Genomic DNA, 13,437 nt, shown 5'->3' on the forward strand with positions numbered 1-13,437 from the left:
AACTCTCAGTTATCACTCCTAAAAAGAAATATTCCAAATGTTGAACAAGGATTGAGAAAAAGTACAAGACGCAGACACTAACGCTCATCCAAGGAACAAAGATTAGCGTCGAACCAACAAGTGATCTAGACCATTTAAAAGACGAACCGTTTGTTTACTGACGACAGTGAAATAGAGCCAATAGTGAACAAACAGGATTCAGGATTTGACTCAATAATGTAATTGAAACTAGTGGATGAAAAAAAAGCTGCATAAAACTTTCAATTCCAATTAGTCAATATTGACGATGAACCTCAAGGATTGGAGGTAACAAGTTTTTATACATTTTACAACCTACAAAAAATTGACTTGTCAAAGTATTCCAAAATATTGAATGAACTTGATACATCAGCAGACCTGGTTTATAACTCAAGCAAAGATCTCACGCAGGATCTGTTTGACAGTGAAGATGAAACAGAAACCCTATCAGAACAACCAACTATAAAAACAACAGCAACATTAAGAAGGAAGACCTGAGTCAACAGGAAAAAAACGGAGAGCCAACAGCCGATGAAAGTAAACAGAAGACAGACACAGAAACGCGTGGAAAAGATTGTGATTTCTATTGATGATGTTAGGAAACTTGTCAAGCCTCATTTCAACGGCCCTGCGTCAATTGAGAACTCAGAGATTGCAAAATTTGAGTAAGTTATCAATTAAGAAAATTGAAATGCACCTGGAAACGAAACCATCTTTCACCAAATACCCTTTACGTCGCCTCAGGATTTCAAGGCTCAAAGTTACAGTTTATGACATAAATGAGATCTGGTCCGTAGATCTAGCATATAATGATAAGCTTGCAAAATACAACCGTGGTGTAAAATATCTGCTTGTGGCAGTTGACTGTTTGTCGAGGTATCTCAGGGTTGAGCCACTGAAAACAAAATATGCTACAAAAACAGCAAATGCCTTCAAAAAGATGATCAAACATAAACAACCTGGGAAAGTTTGGGTTGATGATGGTACGGAGTTCCTCTGTGCGTTCAAAGCCGTCTGCAATAGAGTTGGAATTCATTTATACAGTAGTAAGTTTAGCGGGAAAAAGTCTTTTTTTTAAAAAAACAAAGAAATACGCTCACTGAAAAATATTATAGATATTTAGAAGAAACGAGGAATTACTCGAATCTAGATATATTGAACAAAAATTCAGGTATAAACATAAACCAACAAATGTCAGAAGATTTGCTCTTGAACGACAGGCGAGGCTATTTAATTCATGGTCCTTAGTTTAGATCAATTTTTCTTAACGGGTGCAAAAAACCTTGACCAACAGGGATTCGAACCACTGACCTCCCGATCCATGGCCACCTGCACTAACCACTGCGCTACGAGTCACCTAATTTTGGTATGCTGCAACCGATTTTTTATTAGCAACAAGCTTTACTTCGGAGCACTAGAGATCACTCAAAAATGATGAACGAAAGCGTCAAAAACTCACTTGAGAAGTAAATAAATGTTCTAGAAGAAAAGAGCAAAATTGTCAAGCGAAAAGTTTGCATAAAAAAGACACACACGTTTACAATAATTGCTATGAATTTCGTGCAAGAGCAGTTAAAAATCAGTTTTTAAGAGCTGAAGGTCTTTTAGGTGGGGGGGGGGGGGGTTCGAACCCCCCAGTCATAAAGCACATTACTAAATTACTCATATGATCAAGATGCTTTTGCTGTTGTGCACTTTAGCAATCAATAGCACTTTAAATCATAGCACTTTAAAACTATGAAAGGCGGAAAAAAGGCCTAAATAATTAACTAACAGGCCAGGCCACAATCGCAGTAGTGGATAGAACAAGGCTTCCAGCCAACTTGATCCATTTCCCCTCGTAAAATCTCGGAGAAATGGACCGAGCCGTCTGCTAACTGGAAGCCTTGTTTTATCCACTACAAAGCATCCATACACACAATACGCGCTCTCTTTGCTTAGTCTAAAAACAGTTCAATAAATGATGGAAAGGAAAAGTGCGCGTCATGCTAAAAAGACCGCCTCCAATAACAGAATTGACCATCACCATTAGCAGAATGATATCAAACGAGTGAAAATTTCGAATGTAAGACATCTTTAAATATTAGCTTGCAAGTTGAGTATTTATTAAAATTTTTATTAGATTATACAAAGCATTGAGTTTAATGGAAGGATTTAATTATTATTTTACTTTAAAACAGGTAATTACTTGGAAAGGAAATATTAATTTCAAGTTAAAAATCATGTCAGAATATTCTAAAAGACTGTTCTAGAATAATTCTCCATGAGTGGACCTTTTTTCTCCACGGCACTTTTTGGCTATTCATCATGAGTTTCACTTCACTACAAAAACTAGCGAAAAATTTTAAACAAGTTTCGTCATTTGACGAGACTTTAATAACTGGAGCTTTATCAAGCACTTCTTTGTCTGCGGAAAATCTAAACGAGTTGACTAATTTAACAACTCAAATGATTACATTTTGTAAGGAGAACATATGCATACCCGACAACACCGCTGAACATGAAAGTGAGACTGGAAAACGAACTAAAACAGAACTCTTCCAGTTATTCCTCTCCAAGTTCAAGAAGGACCTACTAAATTACGAGAATCAGGAAACACTGGACAAGTTTGAAGTGAATGTGCGAGAATATTTATCATTTCGTGATAAACTTAGGAATTCATTCAATGTTGGTGAATTTGAGTCTTATCTCACCACAGTCAATAACATGGAGGGAAAGCTGAATCGTTTATATCTACTGACAATTTCTGACAGAGGATAGATATGGGGGAAAGTGAAACAAGATCATCGAGAGAACAATAAGGATATTCCCTGGAAACAACTGCTGAACGATAAAAGATATTCCTACTCTACTATCCAGAGTTACATAAACTTCTCTCAAGCATGTGAAAATTATCCAAGGATCCTAGTCTCAACATACTACTATTCGGAATGGAAAAAACTTCTGACAATGTTCTTAGCAGAAGTTCAGAAGGATAGCCAGCTACAGTCTAGGTGCATGACAGAATTACAACTCTCATAAACGATAAACAAATGATTGGTTATTGAGAAATATATTTATTATTAAAATTGATATCCTTACTACTGATACATTAATATTGATATCCTTACAACTGATACATTATTATCGATATCCTTACTACTGATACATTAATTTTGATATGCTTACTACTGATAAATTAATATTGATATCCGCCAATATTAATATCCCTCTACTGAATAAAATTTTTTTTGCTCGAATTTTGTTAATAACTCAATTTATAAACCAAATTCAGGAATTCCCGCTCCTACAAATTGTAGCCCTATAACTTGGCTATAACTATGCAAAGTTTCAACCTGCCACAATTAGCAGTTGTTAAACGTGTGGTTTTGCAAGGTTGAAAAACTAATAGCAATAATAAAAATTTTTTCTAACTCTAACATTAGGAAGTCTCTCTCTATAGGATTCAATAACTCCAATATCGAACTAGGCTTAGGCTTCACTGAAGCCAGCAAGAGCAACTGACTATTTCCATGCAAAAATTTTGTCAATTATTCTGAACAAACCACAGATTGAATCCCAACCAATTGTAAAGAATCTAATGTAATTTAGTAATGAATTTCATTTTTTATTCCGCCTAAGACTTCAAATAGAAAATCTAGGACTTCAGTTCAATAGTCCCAGCTGTTGGTGATAGTATGGCAAACTCGGAAATTTCCCATTAATTATTCGCCAGATTCGGGGAGAAAAAAACTAAATATATTTTACTAAAGCTAATATTTAACATTTTTTTCCAAAAATGAAAATTAAGCCCTATAACCCGCTCACTTGTGCAAAAATACAATAGATCTAAATCAAAGGGAACCTTCTTCGCCGATCCGTGAACGGACTCCGTCAGTGGCACACCAAACGGCTTCACCGATGGGTCTTCGACCATGTTTCTCCATCCGCGAAGCGGCTTCGCCGATCAAGTGGAACCTGCTTCGCAGATCCGTGAAACGGCTTCGCAGATATTATAATTATAAACATGCTCTCTAAACTGATTTCTAGTATGACCAAATCTATATCTGTTAAGATAGATGCACAGTCTGCATCTTCCATTTCTAAACCTAAAGAAAGAAATATGCTCATAAACTTCACACATATTACACTCTAGATATTGATTTGGATTGGCATAATGGTCACCCAAATGTTTAATATAATCTTTCACTTTAACTATATCCTTGCATATATAACAACAATATTCTAACTCTTTGAAATCATTACAACATTCTCTCCAATGCTTATTTTCACACTTATCACACTTCATTTCATTTTTCACTTTCGAAAATTTATTTTTTCCAAAATTTTCCCCGATAAAATACACCATGTCTCACTCAACTAACAGTAAGGTCAACTTCTGCGACGTCTGTGATTTATCCTTTGAAACAAAGAAAGGACTATACAGGCATCAATCATATGATTCTAAACAAAGAATTGTTAGAGAAAATGTTTGGCTCTGATGATGAAGCCCCAATCGATGTTAAACCCAAAGCTGAAAGGGTTATACCCCCATCACCCCAACCAATACCTGAAAACATGGAAAGAGTGTGTAACTCAAAAAATATTACTTCTTCAGACCTAAGCCCCAAACTGAGAGCAAGCCTAAAACAGAGTACGTCTAAAACTGAGAGTAAGTCTAAAACTGAGAGTAGGCTTAAAGGGGCTTCGCCCTTGGTACCCCAAACTGAGAGTATACCTAAAGATAACACCAAAGATACTATTAAAACTAAACCCATCACTAAACCTAAAACTGAAGATAGTATCTATAGCAGAATTAAGTACGAATGTAAAGAATGCCACGCAGAATTTAAAAATAAAATAGCCCTAACTACTCACCCATATAGTCATAATCGCAAGTATCTAGAAAACACAGCATACTTCGATATAACTTCTAGCCAGAACATGAAAGAATTTTATATTACTGATAAAGCCGGAAATTACATTGAAGATATAGATTAAGCTATTAATAACTCTTTAGAAGAAATTAAAAATTGTTACCAGTTTCGTAAAGTTAAGAGTTTTAAATATAAGATCAGAGCCGAGTGTGAGTACAAGAAGAGAACCAAAGAAGAAGTTGAAACTACTAAAATATTTTCCAACACTGACTATATTATTAATAACGCAATATGTGAAAATGGAGACTTCAAAAATGGCAAAACTTTGAAAAAGAAATATACGAAGGTTATGGCTCTGACTTTGAGTTTCTTGGATTAAGAAGTATTCAGATAAACATTGAACCGACCAAAGCATCCATTGGTAGTTATATAGATTTAACCCCCGATCTCAAAAACTCTAAATAAATATTAAATAAACGCAATTCCAAATACAATTGCTTGCAACTAACTATTACTGCTTGGCTACATCCTGCCATGGACCATGCAACACGTGAAAGTAAATATGTAAATAATCTAATTGTACCAAGACAACAAAATGACGATGACCTTGGCTATATAATGAGAATACAAAAATTATATAATATTAATATTTGGATATACACACCTTGTGGTGATGGTAAAGTTGAATTGCTTAAATCAGTGGATGATTTTATTAAAAGATAGAAAAGATGTAAGAATATTAGTTTGGGGGGATGGACAAAGAGAACACTGTGCCCTAATTAAAAACATAGAAACCCTGTTAGATCGTCCAAATAAAAATAACATTAATTATTATTATTGTGATAGATGTACATATTGAATTAACTCTCAAATTAAATATGACAATCATATATGTAGCCACTCTTTCAAACCAGAGGTTGTTTGTCCCAAGAAAAAGCATATTAAATTTATAAATGAACATAAGCAACAGAATATAAAACATTATAACCGCTGATATAGAATGTTGCATTGTTGAAGTCGCAACTAATTACTGTAAATATGTAATAGCTCAACACATACCAATAAGTGTGGGTTACATCTGGCAAGGTAATTTCAAATACTACTTTGGTCTAGACTGCATCAAAAGATTTAATAGAGATCTTTTAGAAATAGAAACAGAGAATAATTTCAAGTTAAACAAACCAATGATATTTACGGAAGGTAAACATTATCATAATGCCACAAACACTTGTCATATAAGCAGCAAAACATGTTTTAATAAAGTAAGAGATCACTGTCATGAAACTGATAAATATAGAGGACCAGCATGTAGAATGTATAATCTAAGATACAAACAACAAAACTTCATTCCCGTAATATTCCATATAGGATTTGGTTATGCTTTCAATCTACTCTATAGTGAACTCTTTAAACAGAATAATGATAATAGAAAAGTAGATAGCATACCACTAGCTGCTGGTAAGTCTAAGATGTTTATTATTGGTCGTCTCAAATTCTTAGATAGATATAACTTCTTAGCTGTGCCTAATGGTGTAAAACTAAAACATTATATCCCTATGAATATTTTGGTTTAGATGACTATGTCAATTCTATAGATAACCTAAATATAGAAGACTTCAAATCCTCACTATCTAATAAATTACCAACACAAGAAGAAGTCGATAACTTCATAAAACTGGTAAAGATCTAACTTCATAAGACAACAGTCATAAAACTGGCAAAGATCTAACTATAGAGTATTTACAGAATGATGTGGAAATATTAGACTACTGCATGAATGAATATGTCAAATTAAGTATGAAAGAAGTCGGTCTCAACCCTCTACATTATGTTAGTCTCCCTGGTTATAGTTTTGATTGTTGGTTAATGTTAAGTGGTGTTACATTAGATACATTACAAGACAAGCAAATGCTAGATAATTTCGTTGAAGCAAAGAGAGGTGGTATATGTGGTATAATGGGTGATAGATATATAAATAATGGTAACGCTAATGTTAATGATAATAGTAATGGCAATGACAATGGCAATGACAATGGTAAGACCATATGGTACATAGACGCAAACAACCTATATGCCTATGCAATGATGCAGAAGCTACCCTATAAGGACTTTGAGTACTCAATGCACTGAGTACTCAATACAGTTAGCACTAATGCCTAATAAAAGAAAGATAAATGATAATGAATTAGGCTAAAGAGAAAGAGATGGAGGCAAGGCAAGATCAGAGAAATTAATCTTAGATCAACACAACAAAACAGAATATATGGTTCATTATAGAATGTTAAAGTTCTATGTTAAGATGGGTGAAGAAGTAACTAAAATACATAGAGTAATTGAATTTAAACAATATGACATATGTAGAGACTATATTCAAAACAATACTAACAAAAGAGCAACAGCTAAAAATGAAGCGGAAAAAGATGTAAGGAAACTATTGAACCACTCACTATATGGAAGAATGTGCATGACTCCTCTACACTTCCTTCAAAGTAAGTTCTTACACGATGAAGAAAAGATAATGAAAAGTATAAGTAAACCGACATTTAAGAATATAACTAGATATAAAGATTATAGCCAAATTAAATATAAAGAAAAAAATAGAATATGATACTCCAGTATATGTAGGTGTTACTATATTAGAATTAAGTAAATTACACATGTATGATGTATTCTATAATATTCTTCAACCATCTCTCAAGATCTACAACTCCATTAGATGGATACTGGTAGTTTTGTTTTAAGCTTTAGCGGGGGTAATGTGGACAATGAACACATGGACCTAAGTAATCTCGATCCACCAATCAAAACTAATAGTAAAGTTCCAGGTAAATTCAAACATGAATTGGGAAGTGGAATGATAGAAGAGTTTATAGTCCTGTCACCAAAGAAATATAGCTTTGAAGATTACCCAAATAAAACTAAAGAGAAAGGAATAAAGAATTGTAACAATGCTAAACATGAAGAGTATTATAATGCATTAATGTATAACACACAGAGAACTGTAGACGAATGTAGAATACAAAAAGGTGGTGATAACATGACAAAAACAAAAACAAGTAAGATTAGTCTAAACACATTGGATGATAAAAGATTCGATGTAAATAATATTAGAAGCTATCCACATTATGAGAATCTATATCTATTCAAAAGAGGTCTAGTAAATAAAATTAATAATAATACTTTAGAGCTTTTATTAAAATTTGTGTTAGATGTAAGTAAAGAATCATTAGAATCATTAATAAAAAATATTTTACAACCACTAATGATGATAGAAAGTTAATTGAAGCCGCTATTAGATTATATAATGATTTATAATCTTAATAAAAACAAACTGGTTAATAATATTATATAACCGCCCATTAATAAAAAGATCAATTGCATCCCTCGGTTTAGTAGTTAGTACATTATAGATCATCATCTCTCCCAGATATATTCCCAAATCACTATTTCCTTTAGTTAAATTGTTTTTGTTATATTCTTAAAATTTTATTATTTTACTGGTTTCCCTTTCATCTTTATATTTAGAATAACTTGAAATTATTAATTCATCATGCCAGGGATCCATAGCATGGTCGATAAACTTTTCCATAGTCCGATATTGTTTTCCACAAGCTAGACAATTTTTTAGCTCTGAGTAGTTTCATCAAGAGAATTTTTGTTATCAATTTTTCCCCATTATTATAATTTTTCAATATATAAAAAATGACTCAGCTAAATAAACTTATAGAATTAAATAAACTAGAAAAAACTAAACAGAAAGAATAGATTAGAAGATAAATTAAAACAACAAGAATACTATGGTGAAATAGAAGAGTTATTTGATCCTTTAACTAAAACACTATGCAAACAATGAATCTAGCATTAGGCGAATAAACACTAAGAGCAATAGATTGGCAAAATCAAAGAGTAAGGAAAACAAACTAAGATGATAGAGCAAGCCGGTTCAGTTTAATGAAGCATTAATGAAACCTGATGGTGAAGCATGGACAAAAACTATTAAGCTGTAGAAGAAGCTCGATATAAACCAGGAACTATAATTGATAAAGACGCGGGTCAAATTATTTTATGATACAACAAACTAACCCCCAATTAAAGTTAATGGTCAACAAAAAATTAGACCCCGGTGAATTTGAAATGAATGGTGTTAAATTAACATTTATAGTTAAGGATTCATTTATAGTTAGGGATAATATATATGAATTTTCAGATGGGTTTATAAACTTTTTTACTAACCCAAATGTAACATATGATGATAAGATCGAAGAGGATGAAAACAAAATTAAAAGGTTTTTATTTGATATTGGATATGATATAGGAAAAGGTGATAAGAGAAGCAGTAGATATGGAACAATAAAACGTATACTAGAGGATAAAGAAAAATACTATGGCAGGGGTTTAACTAAAGATAAACTCATCGATCACAGTCATGACTCTGCCAATAATTTAGTAGACAGACTAGAATTACATATACTAGAAACAAAAGCTGGTCATGATGGATTATATGATGAAATGTTAAATATATCTAAACAACTATTATCCATGAATATTATTAATCAAGAACAACTACACAATTTTGTTTTTAATTATGGTAAATGAACGAAGTTCCTGCAAAACAGATAGGTGAAACCATGAACGAAGTCCCTGCAAAGCAGATAGTTATGCCTACAACTACATCCATAAAGAAACAAACATAACCGACTTACGTCGGGCGAATTGCTCTCAAACGACCAGCGAGCGGTTGGCTTCGTCAACAGCTAGCCACGGTTTAGTGACCTCAGGGCACTACATCCTTATCCCGTTTCTGAAGACGAAAGTCAAATGGGTCGGGCGAAAAATTGCATAAAAGACAAACAGGGTTGATAACTTTGCTACAAATTGCCTTGGAGAGCAATTAACAATGGTTTCCTAAAAAGTGTTTGTTAGATCAGTTATGATTAAAAAACATTTCAACTATAACTCATTGATAATAGGGATCAGAGATGATGACATTACACAAAGAAGATGATGACATTACGAAAGACATTAATATCTTAAGAACCGATTCATTGTCTCAAGAGACTATCCGGTATCCCTGTTTCAAGCCAGAAATTGTTTTACAGGCTCAAAAAGATCCATACACTTCAAACACGATAAAAGTTTTCAAAACTGGAAAAAATTGTTAATTTTATCCAAAAATTACTAAAACTAGGAGTCATAAAAAATTACCATTCCGTTAACTCTAGAAACTATGCAGCAGCATATTATCAAATCCTGGAGGAGGTTCGAGGGCCTCTGTTGCAGGAAAAAAATCAAAAACACGAAAAATTGCAAACATTTTAAAAAATTGCTTAAATTCATGATTTTAAAATCTTGAAGAACATTCCATTACATCTCTAAACTATGCAGTAATATATTATCAAACCCTAGAGGAAATTCCGCGGCCCTTGAGGCTAGAGAAACCTAAGAACTGACAAAAACATTTTCAAAAAACTTAAAATAAAAATAAATTGCTGTAACTTGTGATAGTAAAAAGATGAGAAGTAATCCATGACCAACAAAAATTTTCCAGTAACTTACTATCAAACCCTAGCGGAGGTTTTCTGACCTTCGAGGTTTCAAAAAATCTGAATATTGAGCATAAATGTCAAAAATTGGAAAAAAAATGGCTAAAAATATCAAAAGTATGCTGAAATTCGTGATGTTAAAATCTTGCAAGACATTCCATTTAATCTAAAAAATATTCAGTAACGTGTTTTCAAACCCTAGAGGAGGTTCGTGGCTCTTGAGGCTCAAAAAACTAAAAAAAAATCAAAAAAAACTTGAAAAAAAGCAAGTTTTTATCAAAAAATTGCTAAAATTTGTGACATTAAAAAATTGAAGAACTATTCCATGGCCATTAAATAATTTTCAGTAACTTATTATCAACCCTGTTAGGATCTTTGCTGGCCCCTGGGTCTGAGAAGACCTGAATAAAGAAAAAAAAATGTCCAAAAATTTGAAAAATTGCACGTTTTGTCAAAAAATTGCTAAAATTCGTGATGTTAAAATGTTGAAACCATTCCATTACCACTAGAAACAATGCAATAACCTATTATCAAACCCTAGAAGAGGTTCTTTGACACCTAGGGCTGATAAAAATCAAAAAAATTTTAAAAATTTTCAAAAAGCTTGAAAAAAATTGCAAAAAATAAATTTGCGTTTTTAGCAAGCGGTTGTTCGTCAGTAGCTAGCCACAAAGGGGGGGGGGGGGTGCCTTGGGGCAACACTGGGGTGGGGGGCAACAGCGCATGGGGGTGGGGGGTCAACAGTGGGGGTGTCTTCAACCTCTAAGAATCGTCCTTCACACCATAAGTATAAGTATAAGTCTCTTTGAGCTGAAACAAGAGCTGAAAGGCTCTAAGAACACTTAATGCCCACTGGGCGCTACCTGTTTATCCCGTTTTTGAGGACGAAAAGTCAGAAGCGTCAGACGAAAAACCGGTCAAGCGAAAAATCGCATAAAAAAGACCGACAGGAATAATATAATTGCTACAAACTTCGTTTGAGAGCAATTAACAAGACAAGATTAAAACTAAACAACAACTACTAGCTAAAGAAGTATTTAGTCCTCAAATAACAGAGTTAAGAAGAGACAAAATAATAACATTAGATAAAGATGAAAACATGGTCAGCTGATTTAATTGATAAGTCATCTCTAAGTAAATACATTGATAATTATAAGTTTATATTGACTGTTATAGACATTTTCACAAAAAATGAATGGGCTGTTCCATTGAATAAATCTGTTTTATCTATAACTAATGGCTTTAAAATAGTAATAGGTAAAAGTCGAAAACCAGAAAAGTTATGGGTAGATAGAGGTAGTGAGTTTTACAATAAAACAATTAAATCTTTACTTAAAGAATATGAGACAGAACTATATTCTACATACAGCGATTTAAAGGCTGTGTTTATAGAAAGATTTAATAGAACATTATTACACAAATTTAATAAACCAATGTTCATCAATGGTGATTGTAATTGGGTAAATATATTAAATGATGCAGTAAAAACCTATAACAATAACATTCATTCAACAATCAATATGACACCCGTTGATGCTTCTAATAATCCCGATAAGGTTAAATACTATGTTAAATCTACTAAGATTGAACCAAAATTTAAAGCCGGTGATTATGTTAGGAATGCTGAAAAACGTAACTTTTTCTCTAAAGGATACACTTCTATCTGGAATAGAGAATTATTTAAATTAAATGAAGTTCTAAAAACCCAGCCACCGACATATAAAATGGAAGATATTAATGGAGAGATCATAGAAGGTAAAAACTATGAACAGGAGTTATTGAAATCCGAGTTTGATTTTGAATCGAATAATAAGGTTTTGGAATGTTTAGGTATAGACCTCCGCTCAGCTACAAAGTAGATCAGGGAACCTGTTTCGCAGATAGTTTCTTTCTGTAAACAAATACAAAGATGACAAGAAATAGATTTAACCAAACGAAAAATAGGGGGGCATCATCAAATACCTTAACACTAATTAAAGCTCGTGGTTTATTCCTAGAAGATAATCCTCCCATAGATGAAAAAGATGTTAATAAAGAGTATTGTGACAATAACTTATTATCCTCTTCTAATAAAATGGAAATTTTAAGTAAAAATATAACCGAACTAAGAAAATGAGATTTTGATAAAGTTACAACTAAAACATTACAACTATACAAAACACAAGTTAATGAAGAACTAATTAATGAGTTTAATAAATCAACAAATGAAGTTACAAATACTGTTAACTTTTGTAATAAGGTTGCAGCCGATACTATCTCTAAATATAATCAATTAAAACAAGAATTTGATATTGTTTTCCACAAGCTAGACAATTTTTTAGCTCTGAGTAGTTTCATCAAGAGAATTTTTGTTATCAATTTTTCCCCATTATTATAATTTTTCAATATATAAAAAATGACTCAGCTAAATAAACTTATAGAATTAAATAAACTAGAAAAAACTAAACAGAAAGAATAGATTAGAAGATAAATTAAAACAACAAGAATACTATGGTGAAATAGAAGAGTTATTTGATCCTTTAACTAAAACACTATGCAAACAATGAATCTAGCATTAGGCGAATAAACACTAAGAGCAATAGATTGGCAAAATCAAAGAGTAAGGAAAACAAACTAAGATGATAGAGCAAGCCGGTTCAGTTTAATGAAGCATTAATGAAACCTGATGGTGAAGCATGGACAAAAACTATTAAGCTGTAGAAGAAGCTCGATATAAACCAGGAACTATAATTGATAAAGACGCGGGTCAAATTATTTTATGATACAACAAACTAACCCCCAATTAAAGTTAATGGTCAACAAAAAATTAGACCCCGGTGAATTTGAAATGAATGGTGTTAAATTAACATTTATAGTTAAGGATTCATTTATAGTTAGGGATAATATATATGAATTTTCAGATGGGTTTATAAACTTTTTTACTAACCCAAATGTAACATATGATGATAAGATCGAAGAGGATGAAAACAAAATTAAAAGGTTTTTATTTGATATTGGATATGATATAGGAAAAGGTGATA

The 13,437-nt window shown here is 32.5% G+C and overlaps 1 protein-coding gene across 1 annotated transcript in view; it reads right to left on the reverse strand.

Moving 5' to 3' along the window:
- Window positions 1-13,437, reverse strand: part of LOC142348830 (X-ray radiation resistance-associated protein 1-like) — an 87,299-nt gene that overhangs the window by 59,676 nt on the left and 14,186 nt on the right. The window lies entirely within an intron of this gene.

The sequence above is a fragment of the Convolutriloba macropyga genome, chromosome 10 (genome assembly GCF_964194025.1).
Source record: "Convolutriloba macropyga chromosome 10, txConMacr16.3, whole genome shotgun sequence".
Classification (NCBI taxonomy): domain Eukaryota; kingdom Metazoa; phylum Xenacoelomorpha; order Acoela; family Convolutidae; genus Convolutriloba; species Convolutriloba macropyga.